The sequence below is a fragment of the Gorilla gorilla genome, chromosome 1 (genome assembly GCF_029281585.2).
Source record: "Gorilla gorilla gorilla isolate KB3781 chromosome 1, NHGRI_mGorGor1-v2.1_pri, whole genome shotgun sequence".
In the NCBI taxonomy this organism is placed as follows: domain Eukaryota; kingdom Metazoa; phylum Chordata; class Mammalia; order Primates; family Hominidae; genus Gorilla; species Gorilla gorilla.
In genome coordinates this window covers 185523076-185547239 of record NC_073224.2, presented here as the reverse complement: position 1 = coordinate 185547239, position 24164 = coordinate 185523076, and positions in this window count along the sequence as shown.

Sequence of the window (24164 nt, the reverse complement as noted above, 5' to 3'; positions counted from 1 at the left end):
AACAAGTAAACTGTTTCTCCTGTGTACCAGCCTTGAGCTAGGCACTGGGGATACAGAGTCAATAAGAACCAGCTTCTTATATAAGAAGAACCAGCACAGAGTTTACAGTCTAGTGGAACAGACAGACACATCAGAAGGGGGATGTTGTCTTTTGATGACTATTCAGAGGAGATAACACTTGAGTTTGAAAAAAAATAGCCAAATAAAAAAGGCAGGTGGCCGGATGTGGTGGCTCACACCTGTAATCCCAGCACTTTGGGAGGCCAAGGCAGGCGGATCACCTGAGGTCAAGAGTTCAAGACCAGCCTGGCCAACATGGTGAAATCCCGTCTCTACTTTAAATACAAAAATTGGCCAGGCGCGGTGGCTCACGCCTATAATCCCAGCACTTTAGGAGGCCGAGGCATGTGGATCACGAGGTCAGGAGATCGAGACCATCCTGGCTAACATGGTGAAACCCCGTCTCTAGTAAAAAAAATACAAAATATTAGCTGGGCATGGTGACAGGTGCCTGTAGTCCCAGCTACTTGGGAGACTGAGGCAGGAGAATGGCATGAACCTGGAAGGCGGAGCTTGCAGTGAGCTGACATTGCACCACTGCACTCCTGCCTCGGCAACAGAGCGAGACTCCGTCTCAACAACAACAACAACAACAACAAAATTAGACAGATGTGGTGGCAGGCACCTGTAATCCCAGCTAGTCGGGAGGCTGAGGCAGGAGAATTGCGTGAATTCAGGAGGCGGAGGTTGCAGTGAGCTGAGATCGTGCCGTTGCCCTCCAGCCTGGGCAACAAGAGCAAAACTATGTCTCAAAAAAAAGAAAAAGGCAGTTGTTGGAGTCATGGATGGAGGTTGACCCCCCAGATCCTTTCCACTGATTTTAATCTCACTTCTGTTGCTGGTGATTAGTTTAAGGACGGCATATGACCATCCTGGCCGACGTGAGGTGAGGGGAGATCTGCTAAGGGGCTTCCGAGAAGTGTTTCTGAGCAGCTAATACAGAGACGCCAGACGTGGCCCATTTTTCTTCCTGTGGCTGTTGTCATGTCTGGGTGTGAAGTTTGAATTTGCTGCTGTATTCTTCCAACTCAGAGAGGATCCAACTTTAGAATGAATCTGACCCCACAGATAGCAGAGAAGAGACAGAAAGAGCTGGCTTCTCAACATTTCTGAGCTGCTGATTGTATAGGGCCTGGGGCCCATCTTGCGAGATAACGTGTTTCCTGATGGTTTAAACCAGTTTGAATCAGGATGTTCTGTTATTTGCAGTTGAAGGCATACTCACTATTGCAGAAGAGCATTCCAGGCACCAGGAATAGATAAAAGAGAATGGCCTGTAGCTCAGTGTGGCTGCTGGGGAAGCTGCGTGAGGAGGGAGGAATGGCTAATGGGGAGGCCCGTAGGGCCAGGTCATGAGAAGATTATGCCATTTAAAGTGCCAAGACTTTATCTTGAGAGCAATGGGGAGCTGATCAGGAGTTTTAAGCAGCAAAATGATTTTTTTTCTTTCTTTTTTTTTTTTTGAGACAGGATCTCCCTCTGTTGCCCAGGCTGGAGCGTAGTGGCACGATCACAGCTCACGGAAGCCTTGACCTCCCAGGCTCAGGTGATCCTCCCATCTCAGCCTCCCAAGTAGCTGGAACTACAGGCACATGCCACCATGCCCAGGTAATTTGTGTGTGTGTGTGTGTGTGTGTGTGTGTATACATTTTTATTTTTATTTTTTTATTTTTTGGAGAGACTGGGTTTTGACATGTTGCCCAAGCTGGTCCCGAAGTCCTGAGCTTAAACGATCTGCCCACTTCAGCCTCTTAAAGTGCTGGGATTACAGGCGTGAGCCACCACACCCAGCCAGCAGTGATTTGTTCAAATCTGTCTCTTAGGAAAATCACTCTAGTAGCTAGGAACAATTTGAGAGGGACAGAAAGGGATCGAGTGAGTGCAGGAGGACCAGTTAGAAGACTGATGCACTCAGGGAGGGATACTGGGCAGTGGCCATGAGATGGAGAGCAGACGAGTCTGGAAGGAGGAAGGAGGTAGGGTTGCCAAGCTGGGGTCCACTGGCTCCCATGGAAATGAGGGGAGATGAGGGCCTCATCAGGCTTGGGCATCTGGGAGGACAGTGTGCCATGTACCAAGGAAGGAATGCCAGAGAAGGTTTGAGTGGGAAACACCTTGGGTTAGGCGTGGGGTGTGTGAGATGCCCCAGCACCTCCTGAGTGTGGAGAAACCCCAGTGAAGGGAATCTGTTGCACTTCTGATAACCATATTGATTGGCTTGGGGACCTATCTCTCCACCACGGGATAGAGTCTTGTGGGAACTTCCATCAGTCTGGCCAAAGGCTAGCCCTTGATCTGGGCCTGGCCAATTACAGGCTTACCCTTGGAATTGGAATCATAGCCTGTCTCACAAGGTAGTCAGTTCATCCCCAAACTGGAGTTTAGTCTTTTTTTTTTTTTTTTTTTTTTTTTTTTGAGACGGAGTCTCGCTCTGTCGCCCAGGCTGGAGCGCAGTGGCTCGATCTCAGCTCACTGCAACCTCTGCCTCCTGGGTTCAAGCAATTCTCCTGCTTCAGCCTCTCAAGTAGCTGGGACTACAGGCACCTGCCACCATGCCCGGCTAATTTTTTGTATTTTAGTAGAGACGGGGTTTCACCGTGTTGCCCAGGCTGATCACAAACTTCTGAGCTCAGGCAATCCACCTGCCTTGGCCTCCCAAAGTGCTGGGATTACAGTCATGAGCCACCGTGCCCAGCCGGGATTTCATCTTAGTCTGGACTCCCCCGAACTTAGAGCTTGAGCAAGGACTTGGGTGCAGGATGTGCATTTGGGAAAGGATTCCAGGGAGCAGGAGGGAGAAACAAGGAAGAAAGAAACAGGGTAGAGAACTCCAGCACAAGGATGATCAAGGCAGCTGCTCCGACCCACTGGAACCTTCGAAGGAGTAGAGCATGGGTCTCAGAACAGTCTTGGAGAGGGGTGGGGAAAGGGAGAAGCATGTGTGCCTTGGCTCCTGTCCCCACTGGATAAGGGTGCACTTCTCTGGGATCCACTTCTCTGGGATGCCCAGCAAGTTCCCAAAGGAACCTTAGGTGGCTGTTAGGAGAAGCTTGGGGCAGAGGCTGCAGAACACTGCATTTCAAGATGAAGCACTGTCCGTGCATATGGGACAAACCCATGCAGAGAAGACCACAGTGGTAGTAGAGGGGAGCGCGAGAGGACGTGAGCACAAGAGATGTTTGATATGGGCCTTTTTTTTTTTTTTTTTTTTTTTGAGAGTCTTACTCTGTTGCCCAGGCTGGAGTTCAGTGGTGCAATCTTGGCTCACTGCAACTTCCACCTCCCAGGTTCAAGCAATTCTCATGCCTCAGCCTCCTGGGTAGCTGGGATTACAGGTGTGTGCCACCACAACTAGCTAATTTTTTAAATTATTATTATTATTTTTGAGACGGAGTCTCGCTCTGTCGCCCAGGCTCGAGTGCAGTGGCATGATCTCGGCTCACTGCAAGCTCCATCTCCTGGGTTCAAGCCATTCTCCTGCCTCAGCCTCCTGAGTAGCAGGGACTACAGGCACCCGCCACCATGCCCGGCTAATTTTTTTGTATTTTTTGTAGAGACGGGGTTTCACCATGTTGGCCAGGCTGGTCTCAAACTCCTGACCTCAGATGATTGCCTGCCTTGGCCTCCCAAAGTGCTGGGATTACAGGCGTGAGCCACCGTGCCTGGCCTTGATATGGGCCTTTGAAAGGCCATCTGCTTGGCCAGATGCGGTGGCTCACGCCTATAATCCCAGCACTTTGGGAGGCCGAGGCAGGTGGATCACCTGAGGACAGGAGTTCAGGACCAGCCTGGCCAATATGGTGAAACCCATCTCTACTAAAAAAAATACAAAAATTAGCCGAGCTTGATGGCAGGCACCTGTAATCCCAGCTACTCAGGAGGCTGAGGCAGGAGAATCCCTTGAACCCAGGAAGTGGAGGTTGCAGTGAGCCATGATCACGCCATTGCACTCCAGCCTGGGCGACAAGAGCGAAACTCTGTCTCAAAGTAAAGTAAAATAAAATAAACTTAAATTTAAAAAAATAATAAATAAAGGCTGTCTGCCAGTTCCTGCTGCTTGGATCTCCAGAACTATCCCACAGCGTCCTCTCCAAGGATACATGGTTGAGCATTTTCCTCGGTTCCACAAGCTACATCATAGCCCTCACAGGGATTCCTTTTGGGACCACATTAGCCATAGTCAGTTTGTGTTGCTTAAGAACAGAAACCCTCAGCCGGATGCAGTGGCTCATGCCTGTAATCCCAGCACTTTGAGAGGCCGAGGCAGCCAGATCACCTGAGGTCAGGAGTTCGAGACCAGCCTGGACAACATGGTGAAACCCCATCTCTACTAAAAATATAAAAAGTACCTGGGCATGGTGGTGCATCCCTGTAATCCCAGCTACTCAGTAGGCTGAGGCAAGAAAATCGCTTGAACCCAGGAGACGGAGGTTGCAGTAAGCCGAGATTGCGCCACTGCTCTCCAGCACGGGCAACAGAGCGAGACTCAGTCTCAAAAAAAAAAAAAAAAGAACAGGCCAGGCGCGGTGGCTCACACCTGTAATCCCAGCACTTTGGGAGGCCGAGGGGTGGGGGTGGGGGTGGGGGGGTGGATCACAAGGTCAGGAGTTCGAGACCATCCAGGACAACATGGCGAAACCCCATCTCTACTAAAAATACAAAAATTAGCTGGGTGTGGTGGCGCGCACCTGTAATCCCAGCTACTCAGGAGGCTGAGGCAGGAGAATTGTGTGAACCTGGGAGGCAGAGGTTGCAGTGAGCCAAGATTGGGCCATTGCACTCCAGCCTGGGTGACAGAGTGAGACTCCATCTCAAAAAAAAAAAAAAAAAGAACAAAAATCCTAATGGATGCAGTGTATGACATCACAGAGAATGAACTCAAAAACTGTTATAAAGCAAATAACAAAACATTTTCCTGTGGTATTTCTTGATAGGTTGGCTGTTTAGTAAAACTGGAGGGCCGAGGCATGTTTGTGGGAGTGTGGCTTTCCATTGTCCTCCCCAGATCTAAGAGAGCACTTGGAAGCTTCAAGCGAGGTGCCCACCTACTCTTGCCTTTATCTTCCATGCTCCTGTCTGACAACAGCAAAGACATGCCTGTATTCTTATCAAAAGTGCTGAACTAAAAGTGGATCTCAAAGGTATAGTATCTAAGAATGGGTCTGCTTAGAACAAGGTCTGCTCTTAGCCCTGGGGGTGGGGGAAAGCTTCATGAGTTTATGGGCACAGATGGAATCACAGTGTGAAACATGAGTGTCTGTGTGTGTGTGCCAATGTGTGTACATGGGAGTGCATGTGGTGTGCATGCATACATAGCCAGCTTTCCTCCATAGAGACAGTGCCCACAGTCACTTATCAGGTATCCCTTTTAGGGAACCATGATGAAAAGGCAAGGAGAAGAGATGGCTTGGCAAGTAAAGACAAATCAGTGGAATGGAGACATGCCAGCCAAGTGGTATGCTCATTTTTTCATTCCATAAACATTAACTAAGTTTAGAGATTAAATATCTAAGCCCTCAAGGAGCTCCAAGTCTAACAAAGCTGACAGGCACAAATATACAGTTTAATGGGAAATTATAAGAACTAAGATAAGGGGGTGGGGCGCGGTGGCTCAAGCCTGTAATCCTAGCACTTTGGGAGGCTGAGGGGGCGGATCACGAGGTCAGGAGATTGAGACTATCCTGGCTAACACAGTGAAACCCCATCTCTACTAAAAATACAAAAAATTTGCTGGGTGCGGTGGCTCACGCCTGTAATCCCAGCACTTTGGGAGGCCAAGGCAGGTGGATCACGAGGTCAGGAGATCGAGACCATCCTGGCTAACATGGTGAAACCCCGTCTCTACTAAAAATACAAAAAAAAATTAGCTGGGCGTGGTGGCAGGCGCCTGTAGTCCCAGCTACTCGGGAGGCTGAGGCAGGAGAATGGCGTGAACTGGAGAGGTGGAGCTTGCAGTGAGCTGAGATGGCACCACTGCACTCCAGCCTGGGCAACTGAGCAAGACTCCGTCTCAAAAAAAAAAAAAAAAAATTAGCCAGGCGTGGTGATGGGCGCCTGTAGTCCCAGCTATTTGGGAGGCTGAGGCAGGAGAATGGTGTGAACCCGGGAGGTGGAGCTTGCAGTGAGCTGAGATCACGCCACTGCACTCCAGCCTGGGCAACAAAGTGAGACTCCATCTCAAAAAAAAAAAAAAAAAAAAAAAGAACTAAGAGGAGGCCAGGCACTGTGGCTCACTCCTGTAATCCCAGCACTTTGGGAGGCTGAGGCGGGCTGATCACTTGAGCTCAGTAGTTCAAGACCAGCCTGGCCAACATGGTGAAACCCTGTCTCTACCAAAAATACAAAAGCTTAGCCAGGCATGGTGGTGTGTGTCTGTGGTCCCAGCTACTTGGGAGGGTAAGGTGGGAGGATTGCTTGAGCCTGATAGGTGGAGGTTGCAGTGAGCCGAGATTGTGCCATTGCACTCCAGCCTGGGCCACAAGAGCGAAACTCCATCTCAAAATAATAATAATAACAACAGCAATAATAATAAAAGAACTGAGATAGAGGGATATGCAATGTGGCACAAGGGAACAAATGAGTATTTTATTTCAGAAAATCTGGAATGATGACCCAGAGGGGGAAGGGGTTGAGTGAGTCTTAAAGGCTGAAGAGGAATTGCCAGGCAGATGATGGCGGACTAGGAAATGGTGGATGAGGAGTCAGCAAAGTAAAATCACAGAGGTGTGAAACAACAGGGAGCATTAGGGGACGTGGTGAAAAGTTATGGTGGGGAGGTAGCTGGAGAGTTTGGCTTTGGCCCGACGGATAACCCCAACAGTTTAGAGTTTACAGTTTCTGATGATTTGCTTCAAGTATTTTCTACATATCTCCAAACACATTTATGTATATATATTTTTCTTTCTTTCCTTTTTTTTGACACAGGGTCTCTGTCACACAGGCTGGAGTGCATTGGCTCGATCATGGCTCACTGCAACCTTGACCTTCCTAGGCTTAGGGGATCCTCCCACCTCAGCCTCCCGAGTAGCTGGGGCTATAGGTGTACACCACCACACCTGGCACATTTTTGTATTTTTTAGTAGAATCTGGGTTTTGCTGTGTTGTCCATGCTGGTCTCCAACTCCTGGGCTGAAGCAATCCACTCACCTCAGCCTCCCAAAGTTTTGGGATTCTAGGTGTGAGCCACTGTGTCCAGCCTATTCTTTTTATTTATTTATTTATTTATTATTATTATTATTATTATTATTATTATTATTTTGAGACAGAGTCTCGCTCTGTCACCCAGGCTGGAGTGCAGTGGCATGATCTCGGCTCACTGCAACCTCCATCTCCCGGCTTCAAGCGATTCTCCTGCCCCAGCCTCCCGAGTAGCTGGGACTACAGGCATGCACCACCACATCTAGCTAATTTTGTATTTTCAGTAGAGACGGGGTTTCACCATGTTGGCCAAGCTGGTCTGAAACTCCTCACCTCAGGTGATCCGCCCGCCTCAGCCTCCCAAAGTGCTGGGATTACAGGCGTGAGCCACCATGCCAGGCCCCTATTCTTTTTATTTCTAACAAATGAATTCATCTTATATTTACTGTTCTGTAACTTGTTTTTTACACCTAATAGATCCTATATGAACATCTTTTCATGTTACATTTACAGATGTCTAAATCTTTTTTTTTTTTTTTTTTTTTTGAGACAGTCTCACTCTGTCTCGCTCAGGCTGGAGTGCAGTGGTGTGATCTTGGCTCACTGCAACCTCTGCCTCCCAAGTTCAAGTGATTCTCCTGCCTCACCTTCCGAAATAGCTAGGATTATAGGTGGGCACCACCACACTTGGCTAATTTTTTTATTTTTTAGTAGAGATGGGGTTTTGCCATGTGGACCAGGCTGGTGTCAAACTCCTGACCTCAAGTGATCCACCCTCCTCAGCCTCCCAAAGTGCTGAGATTACAGGTGTGAGCCACCATGCCCAACCCATCTCATTTTTTTTTTTAATAGCTTCATAGTATCTTGTAGTATAGGTGAATAAATTACCTTCAAAATTTATACAGCAATAAGAATGTTCCATTGAGCCTACTCCCTTGTCAACATTCAAGCCATCTTTTTTTTTTTCTTTTTTCTTTTTTTTTGAGATGGAGTCTCACTCTGTCACCAGGCTGGAGTGCAGTGGTGTGATCTTGGCTCACTGCAACCTCCACCTCCTGGGTTCAAGCGATTCTCCTACCTCAGCCTCCTGAGTAGCTGGGACTATAGGCATGCGCCATCACGCCCAGCTAATTTTTGTATTTTTAGCAGAGATGGGGTTTCACCATGTTGGCCAGGATGGTCTCGATCTCCTGTCCTTGTGATCTGCCCGCCTTGGCATCCCAAAGTGCTGGGATTACAGGCATGAGCCACCAAGCCCAGCGGCAATCTTTTTTTTTTTTAATTTTTATTTTTTGAGAGGGAATTTCACTCCTCTTGCCCAGGTTGGAGTGCAATGGTGCAATCTGGGCTCACTGCAACCTCTGCCTTCCGGGTTCCAGCCATTCTCCTGCCTCAGCCTCCCGAGTAGCTGGGATTACAGGCATACACCACCATGCCCAGCTAATTTTGTGTTTTTAGTAGAGACGGGATTTCACCATGTTGGCCAGGTTGGTCTCGAACTCCTGACCTCGTGATCTGCCCGCCTCGGCTTCCCAAAGTGCTGGGATTACAGGTGTGAGCCACCGCGCCCGGCCGCAGCTTGCTGTCTTTATTGCCCCTGGATTCTCAATTACTTCTTCCATTTGCTTAATCATGTTTAGACTTTCTTCCATTCCCAACTTATGACTGAGGTTTATAATAAGGACCTATGACCAAATTGCAAGCAATAAAGTCAAAAGTAACAGGAAATTCTGGAGTCTGCTGTCCTGTCCACATCTGAGACCTAGATAAGGTGGGTCACTAGTGACCAGTGCTGGTGAGGCTGCGATAGCCTGGGTACCCTCATGGATGTCATTGAGACAGTTCCTGGCACCAGCCCTTCTAAAGGGCAGGGTGGCAACCTATGTCAGAGCTTCATTTTGTTTGCCCAGGAAATAGGCTTCTGGGAATGAACCTGAACAAATACCCAGTGATACGAATATTCACTTACTAGAGAGTTTATCACAACAAAATTTAAAAGACACACTGAAGGCTAGGCGTGGTGACTCACACCTGTAATCTCAGCACTCTGGGAGGCCGAGGCAGGCAGATCACTTAATGTCAGGAGTTTGAGACCAGCCTGGCCAATATGGTGAAACCCCGTCTCTACTAAAAATACAAAAATTAGCCAGGCATGATGGGCTCTTCTAATCCCAGCTACTCAGGAGGCTGAGGCAGGAGAATCGCTTGAACCCAGGAGGCAGAGCCAAGATTGTGCCATTGCACTCTAGCCTGGCTACAGAGCGAGACTCTGTCTAAAAAAAAAAAAAAAAAAAGACACATCGAAACAGTTGTAATAGCAATAGGTCACAAATAGATAAATTAATAATGAATCAGTCATATAAGAGAATATTTTACAGCCACTGACAATCATGTTTTTTGTTTGTTTGTTTGTTTGTTTAAGACAGTTCTCACTCTGTTGCCCAGGCTGGAGTGCAGTGGTGTGATCTTGGCTCACTGCTACCTCCATCTGCCGGGTTCAAGTGATTTGCCTGCCTCAGCCTCCCTAGTAGGTGGGATTACAGGCGTGTGCCACCACGCCCAGCTAACTTTTTTTGTATTTTTAGTAGAGATGGGGTTTCACCATGTTGGCCAGGCTGGTCTCAAACTCCTGATCTCAAATGATCTGCCTACCTCAGCCTCCCTTAGTGCTGGGATTACAGGAGTGAGCCACCACGCCCGGCCAACAATCATGTTTTAAAGAAATAATCAATGTCATCAAAAAATGTTTATGATATAATTTTAGGTGAAAACATAAGAATACAAACTACTTATATGAGACAATTTGTTTTTCAAATTATACATGTATGATGTGATTATACATCACTTAGTAGCTCTGAATTTGAGCAAGTCACTTTCTCTCTGTCAGTTTTCTCCTCTGTAAAATGAGACACTGATGGTCCTTACCTCAGAAAGTTGCTGTAAAGATTAAATAAAACTGAATAGGCTGGGTGTGGTGGATAACACTTGTAATCCCAGTACTTTGGGAGGCCAAGGCAGGAGGATCTCTTGAGGCCAGGAGTTTGAGACCAGCCTAGACAACATAGTGAGACCCCATTTCTACAGAAAATAAAAAGCAAGGTTGAATTTTAAAACATGAAAAGAAATTGAAGAAAGACCAAAAAGAAATATCTTAAAATTCAAACCATGGTGGGGTTGTAGGTGCTTTTAATTTTCTTCTCTTTTTTTGAGACGGAGTTTCTCTGTCGCCCAGGCTGGAGTGCAATGGCGCAATCTCGGCTCACGGCAACCTGCGCCTCCTTGGTTCAAGTGATTCTCCTGCCTCAGCCTCCTGAGTAGCTGGGATTACAGGCAAGTGCCACCATGCCCGGCTAATTTTTTTTGTATTTTTAGTAGAGACAGGGTTTCACCATGTTGTTCAGGCTGGTCTCGAACTCCTGACCTCGTGATCTGCCCGCCTCGGCCTCCCAAAGTGCTGGGGTTACAGGCGTGAGCCACCGTGCCTGGCCTTAATTTTCTTCTTTACAATATTTTAGTATATTTCAAATTTTCTAAAATGACATAACAAGAAATAAATTTAGGTGAAAAATCAAATTGTTTCTATTGTTCTTTAAATAACAAGTTACATAGCTTGAATGTAAGTGAATTTTTTTAAAAAACAGAAAATATATTCTAATGGTCAAAAAATGTAAAAGGCATGAAACTGTATGCATAGGGAGAAAGTGAGTCTACTACCAGCTCTGTCTCACAAGCACCCACGGGCTCTCTGTGAAAGCCACTATTACTACTAAATTACTTTTTCCTAAGGTGGTCCTTGAAATAGAAAAAATTTTCCACATCTAGTGATTTAATCTGCACGTGACAAATCTGGCTCAAACTGGTTTAAATAAGACAGCAAATTTTTTGGTTCATGTAACCGAAAAGCCTTGGTTTAGCACCAGCTACCAGTCCTGGCTAGGTCTGGGTTTCAAATGTCACTGTTAGAAACTCATTTCTGGCCGGGTGCGGTGGCTCACGCCTGTAATCCCAGCACTTTGGGAGGCCAAGGCGGGTGGATCACTTGAGGTCAGGAGTTTGAGACCTGCCTGGCCAACATGGTGAGACCCCGTCTCTACTAAAAATACAAAAATTTGCCTGATGTGGTGGCACACGCCTATAATCCCAGCTACTTGGGAGGCTAAGACATGAGAATCACTTGGACCCAGGAGGCGGAGGTTGCAATGAGCCAAGATTGTGCCACTGCACTCCAGCCTGGGAGACAGAGGGAGACTCCATCTTAAAAAAAAAAGAAAAGAAACAGTTTCTAATTCGTCACTCTGCTTTCTGTGGTGTTGGCTTCATTCTCGGGCAGAGATCTCCAAGGATGGCCACTGATGGTTTCAGGCTTATGTCCTATCAGCTTGGTAACCCCCATGAAAACCTCCTTGGTAACCTCCTAGTAGCTTTGCCAAGAATCCCAGCTTTTTCTCTTTGACCAGACCTGGATCACGTGACCACCTCAGAACGAATCACTGCGTTCAATCACTGTGGATGCTCTGATCAGCCAAGCCAGCCTGAGTTCGGCCTCACTGGAGCCAACAGGAAGGCAGAGCCAGTTCCAGAAAGGAGAGTCAGGTTTAGTCCCCAAAGAAGAGGGAATCCATGCTGAACATGCAAAGTCATGTTGGTGGCTGCCACCCTGCCCTAGTGCTCCTAGAATATTCCATTTGCCACTCTACTTGCACTTACACTCTACTGTTCAGAGTTGGGGAGGTGGCACCCACATTCTTGCCAGTGGCTTTGCACGGGTTTGGTGTGAACATCCCTGGGAGGCTGAGTGTTGCTAAACCCCTGCCCAGCTACTCACATGGACATCACTTCACACCAATGAGTGAGTTCCTTACTTTTCTGGTTTCAATGAATTAAGTAAGTGTTTCAAAAGGCACAAAAAAGTTGCTGTGTATCATAAGAGGGAGAGAGGAGTGGCCTGGGTGGGGGTAGGAGGCTGTGGGGGAGTGCTAGTGTAAGAGAAAGGAAAAGATTAGCTCCTGCCTTAGGGCAGGAAGGAACCCAATTTATGAGGGCCAACTACATGCCAGACACTTCCACAAACTTACTTCATGTATTCTTCACACCTACCCAGGAGGGATGAGGCATTATTATCCCCATTTTTTAGATGCAGAAACGGAGGTTCAAGGAAGATAACACACTTTCCAAAGCCACTCAGGGAACCAGGTGCAGAAAAGGGATTCAAAGCCAGGTCTATTTTACTTTTCTTTCAGATCCATCTTGCTGGCTCAGGAATTCACAGATGACCCTATGAGGTTCCAAATGGAACCCAAAATTCAATCTCCAGTCGTAGGCCTCTCTAAGTATTTCTTTCTATAGCAGATAGAGCCAACCAGGCAACAGTGCTGCTTAAACAATGCTAATAGTCCTACTTGCTATATCTGGTCTGATATATTAGCAGCCCCTTCTCTCCCTTGTTCACTTTTGTTTGCCACCTACCACTCCTACACCTATATCCCTTCTTCTGTTCCTCACTTTCCCTGGAAGAACTGTTTCTGCCAAGACCAGGTAGAGAACTGACCCTCTTTATTCATTGACTTATTTGTGTATTCATTCAACATTCACTATATATATATTTTTTGAGACAGAGTCTCACTCTGTTGTCCAGGCTGGAGTGCAGTGGCATGATCATGGCGTGCTGCAGCCTCAACACTCTGGGCTCACCAATCCTCCTGCCTCAGTCTCCTGAGTAGCTGGGACTACAGGCACATACCACCACACCCTGCTAATTTTTAGAAACAATTTTAGTAGAGATGAGGTCTTGCTATGCTGCCCAAGCTGGTTCTGAAATCCTGGCTTCAAGTGATCCTTGTGCCTCGGCCTCCCAAAGTACTGGGATTACGGGTGTGAACCACAGTGTCTGGCCTAAGCTTCTGTTGATGTCAAGTTGCAGAAAGAGTTCAGTGTGAAGTCCTGCCCACAAGGAGTTCATAATCTAATGGGGGACAGAGGGAGGCCAATCACAGCACGTTAGCATTTTGTGATCAGTGCTGTGAAGTCTCTGGGAGGACTTGGGTGGCACCTAACCCAGTCCAAGTGGAGTGGGATGGGGTGAGATCAGGGAAGGCTTCCTAGAAGAAGTGACACTGAGGATGCTTTCAACAACTGAGTTTTAGCTCACTAGATATGGAAAAAGGCATTCCAGGTTGAAGGAACAACATGTGGGACGGGCGCGGTGGCTCACACCTGTAATCCCAGGACTATGGGAGGTCGAGGCGGGCAGATCACCTGAGGTCGGGAGTTCGAGGCCAGCCTGACCAACATGGAGAAACCCCGTCTCTACTAAAAATTACAAAATTAGCCAGGTGTGGTGGCACATGCCTGTAATCTCAGCTACTTGGGAGGCTGAGGCAGAAGAATCGCTTGAACCTGAGAGGCCGAGGTTGCAGTGAGCCAAGATCATGCCGCTGCACTCCAGCCTGGGTGACAGAGCAAGACTCCGTCTCAAAAATAAATAAATAAATACAAATAAAATAAATTACCTAGTCTCGGTCAGTTCTTTATAGCAATGTGAAAATGGGCTAATACAGGAGCAATTCTGAAAGAGCTTAGGCCTGGGATTTAGCGTGACAGGTTTCTGGTCCTTGTTTTGCCATAGCTGTGATGCGTGACCTTGAACAAAATGTTTCCCCTCACTAAGGTTTAGTCTCTGATGTATGGAATTTGAGGACTGGATCTCTGATCCTGCTTTCATGTGAGCCAGCTCTTCTGTCTGACCCAGGGCTTCCAATCACTGCCTGTGCCTCTGTCCCCCCAGGGGACATGGAGTTAAACCCAACCTGAATACTTTAACCACTTGACCCCTTGTTGACACAGCTGACTACTCCCTCCTTGGGATGTGGTTTCCTTAACTTCCTTGACACCTGGACTCCTTGATTTCCTTCATCTTTTCTGGTTGCTCTTTTTCCGTATTCCCTGGCTTCTTCTTTAGCCTACTTCTTTTTTTTAAATTTTTGTTTTATTATTATTGTTTTTTGAGACGGAGTCTTGCTCTTGTTGCCCAGGCTGGAGTTCGGTGGCGTGATCTCCACTCACTGCAACCTCCGCCTCCCAGATTCAAGTGATTCTCCTGCCTCAGCCTCCCGAGTAGCTGGGATTACAGGCGCCTGCCACCATGCCTGGCTAATTTTTGTATTTTTAGTAGAGACAGGGTTTCACCATTTTGGCCAGCCTGGTCTCGAGCTCCTGATGTTGTGATCCACCCACCTCGGCCTCCCAAAGTGCTGGGATTGCAGGCATGAGCCACTGTGCCCGGCCTTCTTCAGCCATCTTCTTGTTTTTTGTTGCCTTGCTGGTGAAGCTCACAACTTTATTTTTCTTTCTTTTTTATTATTATTATTATTATTATACTTTAAGTTCTATGGTACATGTGCACAATCTGCAGGTTTGTTACATATGTATCCATGTGCCATGTTGGTGTGCTGCACCCATTAACTCGTCATTTATGTTAGGTATATCTCCTAATGCTATCCCTCCCCCGTCCCCACACCCCACAACAGGCCCTGGTTGTGATGTTCCCCTTCCTGTGTCCAAGTGTTCTCATTGTTCAAGTCCCACCTGTGAGTGAGAACATGCGGTGTTTGGTTTTCTGTCCTTGCGATAGATTGATAGAATGATGGTTTCCAGCTTCATTCATGTCCCTACAAAGGACATGAACTCATCCTTTTCTATGGTGCATAGTATTCTATTGTGTATATGTGCCACATTTTCTTAATCCAGTCTATCATTGATGGACATTTGGGTCGGTTCCAACTCTTTGCTATTGTGAATAGTGCCGCAATAAACATACATGTGCATGTGTCTTTATAGTAGCATGATTTATAATCCTTTGGGTATATACCCAGTAATGGGATGGCTGGGTCAAATGGTATTTCTAGTTCTAGATCCTTGAGGAATCACCACACTGTCTTCCACAATAGTTGAACTAGTTTACAGTCCCACCAACAGTGTAAAAGTGTTCCTATTTCTCCACATCCTCTCCAGTACCTGTTGTTTCCTGACTTTTTAATGATCACCATTCTAACTAGCGTGAGATGGTATCTCATTGTGGTTTTGATTTGCATTTATCTGATGGCCAGTGATGATGAGCATTTTTTCATGTGTCTGTTGGCTACATAAATGTCTTCTTTTGAGAAATGTCTGTTCATATCCTTTGCCCCTTTTTGATGGGGTTGTTTGAATTTTTTCTTGTAAATTTGTTTAAGTTCTTTGTGGATTCTGGATATTAGCCCTTTGTCAGATAGGTAGGTTGCAAAAATTTTCTCCCATTCTGTAGGTTGCCTGTTCACTCTGATGGTAGTTTCCTTTGCTGTGCAGAAGCCCTTTAGTTTAATTAAATCCCATTTGTCAATTTTGGCTTTTGTTGCCATTGCTTTTGGTGTTTTAGTCATGAAGTCCTTGCCCATGCCTATGGCCTGAATGGTATTGCCTAGGTTTTCTTTCTTTTTTTTTTCTTTGAGACAGTCTTGCTCTGTCGCCCAGGCTGGAGTGCAATGGTGCAAGCTCCACTCACTGCAAGCTCCGCCTCCCAGGTTCACGCCATTCTCCTGCCCCAGTCTCCTGAGTAGCTCAGACTACAGGCACCCGCCACCACGCCCGGCAAATTTTTTGTATTTTTAGTAGAGATGGGGTTTCACCATGTTAGCCAGGATGGTCTTGATCTCCTGACCTCGTGATCTGCCCGCCTTGGCCTCCCAAAGTTCTGGGATTACAGGCATGAGCCACCGCGCCCGGCCACCTAGGTTTTCTTCTAGGGTTTTTATGGTTTTAGGTCTAACATTTAAGTCTGTAATCCATCTTGAATTAATTTTTGTTTAAGGTGTAAGGAAAGGATCCAGTTTCAGCTTTCTACATATGGCTAGCCAGTTTTCCCAGCACCATTTATTAAATGGGGAATCCTTTCCCCATTTCCTGTTTTTGTCAGGTTTGTCAAAGATCAGATGGTTGTAGATGTGTGGTATCATTTCTGAGGACTCTGTTCTGTTCCATTGGTCTATATCTCTGTTTTGGTACCAGTACCATGCTGTTTTGGTTACTGTAGCCTTGTGATGTAGTTTGAAGTCAGGTAGCCTGATGCCTCCAGCTTTGTTCTTTTGGCTTAGGATTGTCTTGGCAATGCAGGCTCTTTTTTGGTTCCATATGAACTTTAAAGTAGTTTTTTCCAATTCTGCGAAAAAAGTCATTGGTAGCTTGATGGGGATGGCATTGAATCTATAAATTACCTTGGGCAGTATGGCCATTTTCACTATACTGATTCTTCCTATCCATGAGCATGGAATGTTCTTCCATTTGTTTGTGTCCTCTTTTATTTCATTGAGCAGTGGTTTGTAGTTCTTCCTGAGGAGGTCCTTCACATCCCTTATAAGTTGGATTCCTAGGTATTTTATTCTCTTTGAAGCAATTGTGAATGGGAGCTCATTCATGATTTGGCTCTTTGTCTGTTATTGGTGTATAGGAATGCTTGTGATTTTTGCACATTGATTTTGTATCCTGAGACTTTGCTGAAGTTGCTTATCAGCTTAAGGAGATTTTGGGCTGAGATGATGGGGTTTTCTAAATATACAATCATGTCATCTGAAAACAGGGACAAGTTGACTTCTTCTTTTCCTAATTGAATACCCTTTATTTCTTTCTCCTGCCTGATTGCCCTGGCCAGAACCTCCAACACTATGTTGAATAGGAGTGGTGAGAGAGGGCATCCCTGTCTTGTGCCAGTTTTCAAAGGGAATGCTTCCAGTTTTTGCCCATCCAGTATGATATTGGCTGTGAGTTTGTCATAAATAGCTCTTATTATTTTGAGATACATCCCATCAATACCTAATTTATTGAGAGTTTTTAGCATGAAGTGGTGTTGAATTTTGTCAAAGGCCTTTTCTGCATCTATTGAGATAATCATGTGGTTTTTTGTCTTTGGTTCTGTTTATATGATGGATTATGTTTATTGATTTGCATATGTTGAACCAGTCTTGCATCCCAGGGATGAAGCCAACTTGATCATGGTGGATAAGCTTTTTGATGTGCTGCTGGATTCGGTTTGCCAGTATTGTACTGAGGATTTTTGCATTGATGTTCATCAGGGATATTGGTCTAAAATTCTCTTTTTTTGTTGTGTCTCTGCCAGGCTATGGTATCAGGATGATGCTGGCCTCATAAAATGAGTTAAGGAGGATTCCCTCTTTTTCTATTGATTGGAATAGTTTCAGAAGGAATGGTACCAGCTCCTCCTTGTACCTCTGGTAGAACTTGGCTGTGAATCCATCCGGTCCTGGACTTTTTTTGGTTGGTAGGCTATTAATTATTGCCTCAATTTCACAGCCTGTTATTGGTCTATTCAGGGATTCAACTTCTTCCTGGTTTAGTCTTGGTAGGGTGTATGTGTCCAGGAATTTATCCATTTCTTCTAGATTTTCTAGTTTATTTGCATAGAGGTGTTTATAGTATTCTCTGATGGTAGTTTGTATTTCTGTGGGATCCGTGGTTATATCCCCTTTATCATTTTTTATTGCATCTATTTGATTCTTCTCTCTTTTCTTCTTTAATAGTCTTGCTAGTGGTCTATCAATTTTGTTGATCTTTTCAAAAAACCAGCTCCTGGATTCATTGATTTTTTGAAGGGATTTTTGTGTTTCTGTCTCCTTCAGTTCTGCTCTGATCTTAGTTATTTCTTGCCTTCTGCTAGCTTTTGAATGTGTTTGCTCTTGCTTCTCTAGTTCTTTTAATTGTGATGTTAGGGTGTCAATTTTAGATCGTTCCTGCTTTCTCTTGTGGGCATTTAGTGCTATAAATTTCCCTCTACACACTGCTTTAAATGTGTCCCAGGAATTCTGGTATGTTGTGTCTTTGTTCTCACTGGTTTCAATTAACATCTTTATTTCTGCCTTCATTTTGTTATGTACCCAGTAGTTATTCAGGAGCAGACTGTTCAGTTTCCATGTAGTTGAGTGGTTTTGAGTGAGTTTCTTAATCCTGAGTTCTAGTTTGATTGCACTGTGGTCTGAGAGACAGTTTGTTATAATTTATATTCTTTTATATTTGCTAAGGAGTGTTTTACTTCCAACTATGTGGTCAATTTTGGATTAAGTGCGATGTGGTGCTGAGAAGAATGTATATTCTGTTGATTTAGGGTGGAGAGTTCTGTAGATGTCTATTAGGTCCACTTGGTGCAGAGCTGAGTTCAATTCCTGGATATCCTTGTTAACTTTCTGTCTCATTGATCTGTCTAATGTTGACAGTGGGGTGTTAAAGTCTCCTATTATTATTGTGTGGGAGTCTAAGCCTCTTTGTAGGTCTCTAAAGACTTGCTTTATGAATCTGGGTGCTCCTGTATTGGGTGCATATATATTTAGGAGAGTTAGCTCTTCTTGTTCAATTGATCCCTTTACCATTATGTAATGCCCTTCTTTGTCTCTTTTGATCTTTGTTGGTTTACAGTCTGCTTTATCAGAGACTAGGATTGCAACCCCTGCTTTTTTTTGTTTTCCATTTGCTTGGTAGATCTTCCTCCATCCCTTTATTTTGAGCCTATGTGTGTCTCTGCACATGAGATGGGTCTCCTGAATACAGCACACTGATGGGTCTTGTCTCTTTATCCAATTTGCCAGTCTGTGTCTTTTAATTGGAGCATTTAGCCCATTTACATTTAAGGTTAATATTGTTATGTGTGAATTTGATCCTGTCATTATGATGTTAGCTGGTGATTTTGCTCGTTAGTTGATGCAGTTTCTTCCTAGCATCGACGGTCTTTACAATTTGGCATGTTTTTGCAGTGGCTGGTACCAGTTGTTCCTTTCCATGTTTAGTGTTTCCTTCAGGAGCTCTTGTAAGGCAGGCCTGGTGGTGACAAAATGTCTCAGCATTTGCTTGTCTGTAAAGTATTTTATTTCTCCTTCACTTATGAAGCTTAGTTTGGCTGGATATGAAATTCTGGGTTGAAAATTCTTTTCTTTAAGAATGTTGAGGCTGGGCGCGGTGGCTCACGCCTGTAGTCCCAGCACTTTGGGAGGCCGAGGCGGGCGGATCACGAGGTCAGGAGATCGAGACCATCCTGGCTAACACAGTGAAACCCCGTCTCTACTAAAAAATACAAAAAATTAGCCGGGCGTGGTGGCGGGCGCCTGTAGTCCCAGCTACGCGGGAGGCTGAGGCAGGAGAATGGCGTGAACCCGGGAGGCGGAGCTTGCAGTGAGCCGAGATCGCGCCACTGCACTCCAGCCTGGGCGACAGAGCGAGACTCCGTCTCAAAAAAAAAAAAAAGAATGTTGAATATTGGCCGCCACTCTTTTCTGGCTTGTAGAGTTTTTGCTGATCCACTGTTAGTCTGATGGGCTTCCCTTTGTGGGTAACCTGACCTTTCTCTCTGGCTGCCCTTAACATTTTTTCCTTCATTTCAACTTTGGTGAATCTGACAATTATGTGTCTTGGAGTTGCTCTTCTCGAGGAGTATCTTTGTGGTGGTCTCTGTATTTCCTGAATTTGAATGTTGGCCTGCCTTGCTACGTAGGGGAAGTTCTCCTGGATAATATTCTGAAGAGCGTTTTCCAACTTGGTTCCATTCTCCCTGTCACTTTCAGGTACACCAATCAGACGCAGATTTGGTCTTTTCACATAGTTCCATATATCTTGGAGGCTTGGTTCATTTCTTTTTACTCTTTTTTTCTCTAAACTTCTCTTCTCGCTTCATTTCATTCATTTGATCTTCGATCACTGATGCCCTTTCTTCCAGTTGATCGAATCGGCTACTGAAGCTTGTGCATGCGTCACGTAGTTCTCATGCCATGGTTTTCAGCTCCACTGGTCATTTAAGGACTTTTCTACACTGGTTATTCTAGTTAGCCGTTTGTCTAATATTTTTTCAAGGTTTTTAGCTTCTTTGCGATGGGTTTGAACATCTTTCTTTAGCTCAGAGAAGTTTGATCGTCTGAAGCCTTCTTCTCTCAACTCATCAAAGTCATTGTCCATCCAGCCTTGTTTTGTTGCTGGCAAGGAGCTGCATTCCTTTGGAAGAGAAGAGGCACTCTGATTTTTAGAATTTTCAGCTTTTCTGCTCTGGTTTCTCCCCATCTTTGTGGTTTTATCTACTTTTGGTCTTTGATGATGGTGACGTACAGATGGGGTTTTGGTGTGGATATCCTTTCTGTTTGTTAGTTTTCCTTCTAACAGTCAGGACCCTCAGCTGCAGGTCTGTTGGAGTTTGCTGGAGGTCCACTCCAAGCCCTGTTTGCCTGGGTATCACCAGCAGAGGCTGCAGAACAGCGAATATTGCAGAACAGCAAATGTTGCTGCCTGATCGTTCCTCTGGAAGCCTTTGTCTCAGAGGGGCACTCGGCCGTGTGAGGTGTCAGTCGGCCCCTACTGGGAGACGCCTCCCAGTTAGGCTACTCGGGGGTCAGGGACCCACTTGAGGAGGCAGTCAGTCTGTTCTCTGATCCCAAACTCCATACTGGGAGAACCACCACTCTCTTCAAAGCTGTCACACAGGAACATTTAAGTCTGCAGAAGTTTCTGCTGCCTTTTGTTCAGCTATGCCCTGCCCCCAGAGGTGGAGTCTACAGAGGCAGGCAGACCTCCTTGAGCTGCAGTGGGCTCCACCCAGTTCGAGCTTCCTGGCCGCTTTGTTTACCTACTCAAACCCCAGCAATGGTGGGCACCCCTCTGCTAGCCTCGCTGCTGCCTTGTAGTTCAATCTCAGACTGCTGTGCTAGCAATGAGCGAGGCTCCGTGGGCATGGGACCCTCCGAGCCCGGCGTGGGATATAATCTCCTGGTGTGCCGTTTGCTAAGACTGTTGGAAAAGCACAGTATTAGGGTGGGAGTGACCCGATTTTCCAGGTGCTGTCTGTCACAGCTTCCCTTGGCTAGGAAAGGGAATTCCCTGACCCCTTGTGCTTCCCGGGTGAGATGATGCCTCACCCTGCTTGGCTCGCACTCGGTGGGCTGCACCCACTGTCCTGCACCCACTGTCTAACAAGCCCCAGTGAGATGAGCTGGTACCGCAGTTGGAAAAGCAGAAATCACCTGTCTTTTGCATCACTCACGCTGGGAGCTGTAGACTGGAGCTGTTCCTATTCGGCCATTTTGGAACCTCCCAGCCTACTTCTTAAATGTGGGCCTGTTCTGGGCCTCTCTTCTCTTCACTTTGCACTCTGTCTCCAGGCTATGTCCTCTGTTCTCCAGGCATCTATCACCTCCTTTAAGCAGAAGACATCCACATAGAGACATCTCCACCCAGACCCCTCCTCTGAGCTCCAGTCCTCTATGGCCACCTGTCTCCTAGACAGCTCCACTTTTTGATTTAATTTTATTTAATTTAATTTTATTTTATTTTTGAGACAGAGTCGTGCTCTGTCACCCAGGCTGGAGTGCAATGGCATGATCTCGGCTCACTGCAACCTCTGCCTCCCGGGTACAAGCAGTTCTTTGCCTCAGTCTCCCCAATAGCTGGGATTACAGGTGCCTGCCACCACGCCTGGCTAGTTTTTGTATTTTTAGTAGAGATGGGGTTTCACCATCTTGGCCAGGCTGATCTTGAATTCTTGACCTCATGATTCATCCACCTCGGCCTCCCAAAGTGCTGGTATTACAGATGTGAGCCACTGTGCCTGGCCTGTAACAGCTCCACTTACATACATAATACATCCACTGTCAGCTCCAGACCTACAGTCCCCTTCCCTGAAGATGGCACCACTATTATCCACTTCGATGCCTGAATCAGAAGCTTTTAGTCTCTATAAGCCTCAAATCTAATTTGTCACCAAGTCCTGCTCACTCCACCCTCTGAGAGTATCTCCCACAGTCTCTACCTTAACTCAGGTCCTGCTCCTCTCCCCCTGGGATCTCCGTATCAGCCTTTTCACTGGTCTCACTGCCTGCAGTCTTGCTTATTCTGATCCATGCTACATAATGATATATGGGTAGAATGAAGTGAGGCTTATTCCAGAAATGCAAGTTTAATTTAACATCCTAAAATATGTTAACATAATTTGTCACATTCATAGAAGAAAATATAAATATGATCATTCCAATAGAAGGAGAAATAAGCATTTGATAAAATTCAATACCAGTTCATAATAAAAACTTGCAGCAAACTAGGAATAGGAGTAGAAGGGAAGTTCTTTAATATAAGAAAGTATATCCATGAAAATCCTATAGCTAAATTCACATTTAATATGAACATTTTCCCTCTGATATCAGGAACAAGACAAAAATGTCCAATCCCCCATTTTTGTTCGACCATTGTATTAGTAGTCCTAGCTAGAATAATAAAGCAAGAAAAAGTAATGAAAGACGTAAACGGCTGAGCGTGGTGGCTCATGCCTGTAATCCCAGCACTTTGGGAGGCCAAGGCGGGTGGATCATGAGGTCAGGAGTTCAAGACCAGCCTGGCCAAGATGGTGAAATGCTGTCTCTACTAAAAAGACAAAAATTAGCCAGGCATGGTGGCACACACTTGTAATCCCAGCTACTTGGGAGGCTGAGTCAGAAGAGTTGCTTGAACCTGGGAGGTGGAGTTTGCAGTGAGCTGAGATCACACCACTGCACTCCAGCCTGGGTGACAGAGCAAGACTCTGTCTTAAAAAAAAAAAAAAAAGAAAGAAAGAAAGCATTGAAAAAGAAGTAAAACTGTTATTCTTTTCTAATGATATGATTGTGTACATAGGAATTCCCAAAATATCTATACATGAAGTATTAGGATTTATGTATCAAAGTTGCTAGATATAAGAACAATATACAAAAATAATTGTATTTCTATATACTAGCAACAATTAGAAAATATAATATGATGGTGGCTCATGTCTATAATCCCAGCACTTTGGGAGGCCCAGGTGAGTAGATTGCTTGAGCCCAGGAGTTTGAGACCAGCCTGGGCAACATGGTGAAACTCCATCTCTAAAAAAAAAAAAGAAGGAAAGAAACAAAAGAAAAGAAAAACAATTTAAAGAAAATGAAATATGAAAATATAGCATTTACAATAACATCAAAAAATCAAATACCTAGGAATAAATGCAGTGAAATATATATAAGATCCTTATACTGACAACTTTAAATTATTGCTACAGGAAATAAAAGAAGACCTAAATAAATGAAGGAATACACCACATTCACAGATTGCAAGATTCAGTATTGTTAAGGGGCCAGGTCTTCTCAAATTGGCCCAAGGACTCAATGCAATTTCAATAAAAATTTCAACATTTTTTTTTTAAGTTAACAATTTTATTTTAAAACTCATATGAAAGTGCAAAGAAACTAACAGTGTAACAGAGGATCAAGGAAGACCACATTCCAAGGAGCAAGTGGTCGTCTGTGTCAGCAAAAGGTAAGGTGATGAAATAATCCAAATTGGATTCAGCTCCACATGCCCTGGGGGACAGAGGAGGAAGCAGGGCTGGAGGGCCCTGGGTTAGAGAGAAGAGCTGGTTCCTATGGGAGCAGGATTTGGGAAAATACAAAGCTTGAGGATTTACACTTTCCTATATAAAAACTCATTATAAAACTTCAGCAATTAAGAGGCCGTACGCAGTGGCTCATGGCTGTAATCCCAGCACTTTAGGAGGCCGAGGGCGGTGGATCACCTGAGGTCAGGAGTTCGAGACCAGCCTGGCCAACGTGGCAAAAACTCTGTCTTTACTAAAAATACAAAAATTATCCAGCTATTTGGGAGGCTGAAGCAGGAGAATCGCTTGAACCTGGAAAGCGGAGGTTGCAGTGAGTAGAGATCATGCCACTGCACTCTAGCCTGGGTGAGAGAGTAATTCTGTCTCCCAAAAAAAATATATATATATATTAATGCTATTAATGGATAAGTAGTAGCTTTAGCTTGTTCCAACAGTAACAATTCTGAGCTCCCTCTCCAGCCTCCCCTCCACAGGTTTCTGAAATCTTTCCAGTATTCTCCAGCCCCTCAAAGCTGCTTACCCCTGCCCAACAGGCTGTGTTGTTGCCCAT